Consider the following 1,190-nt stretch of genomic DNA (forward strand, 5'->3'; position numbering starts at 1 on the left):
CCCCCTTTACCCTCCCTCCCCTAGGCCTCTGCCCAGCTCAGCCTCTGCTCCAGGCCCCTGTCCTGGACCCCATCACCCCCAGGTGACCCTGGGCCCAGAGCCCTGAGCAGAGCCTCAGGACAGGGGCAGGGCTAGCTCCTCACCTGCCACCAGGATGTCCAGGGGGGCGCTGGGGGCCGACCACACAGAGGAGAGGCTGTGTCCACTGTAGCATCGGTACCGGCCCCCGTGGGTGCGGTTCACGTGGCCCAGGGGGAAGTGGGGGCTGTGTTGCCCATCGAGGCGCTGGGGGTGTGTGAGCCCCTCGTCCTTGGTCAGAGCGAATGTGTCAAAGCCGGCCTCCGCGTGGCACTGGAGGGTCAGGCTGTGTCCAGGCAGCACCAGTGAGCCTGGCTGGGCCGAGAGGGCGGGCTCCTTGTGCACACCTGGGAGGAGGGGACAGTGGCACCAGGGGACACCCCACATCGCACACTGGGCTGCAGTGTGAGGTCTCACATGTCCCTCCCTGAGCCTCCCGCCTCTGGTTCTGTTGACAGGAGCCCAGTGTCACTGACCCCATGAGCCCAGGGCCTCCGTGGACACACAGCACTGTCATTTTGGGCCCAGGAAACACATGGGGATGCACCCGGACCTGTCCCTCACCTGTGACCTCGATGTGCAGAGGGGCACTGGGCTGTGACCACATGTTGGGGTTGTAGCTGGAAGAACCATAGCATCTGTAGGTCCCCCCATGGGAGGGGCTCACGGGGCCCAGAAGGAAGATAGCCTGGGCTTCCCTCCTCCCAGCATGGATCCTGGGTTCTGCTTCCATGCGTCGGGGCTGGTCAGCCCCTCCCTCCTTCAGCAGATGGAAAGGGCCCCATGTGGACGGTGAGACACAGGAGAGGGATAGGATCCCCCCTGAGGCCACCACAGGGTTTGGCTGGGCTGAGAGGGAGGGTGCAGGGTACATTCCTGAGGGAATAGAAAGGGTCTGTGTTAAAGGGACCGTCACCCTCACACCCCAGGTGTGTTCTGTGAGGGGTGAGGTCCCCTGAGGCCACACTTTATTCCCTCTGCCTGTGACCTTGAGCCCTGTGTCTCCCTTACCTGTCACCACCAGTAGAAGGGGGTCACTCCAATGTGACAGTATGTCCCCAAATAGTGTAATATGCACACTGGTACAGCCCTGCATTGGTTTGGGTCATAGC

The 1,190-nt window shown here is 62.9% G+C and overlaps 1 pseudogene; it reads right to left on the reverse strand.

The window, feature by feature from the left end:
• The window catches only part of LOC102417686, a 32,150-nt pseudogene extending 30,960 nt beyond the window's left edge, over positions 1 to 1,190 (reverse strand).

This window comes from Myotis lucifugus, unplaced genomic scaffold, assembly GCF_000147115.1.
Source record: "Myotis lucifugus unplaced genomic scaffold, Myoluc2.0 scaffold_793, whole genome shotgun sequence".
Classification (NCBI taxonomy): Eukaryota; Metazoa; Chordata; class Mammalia; order Chiroptera; family Vespertilionidae; genus Myotis; species Myotis lucifugus.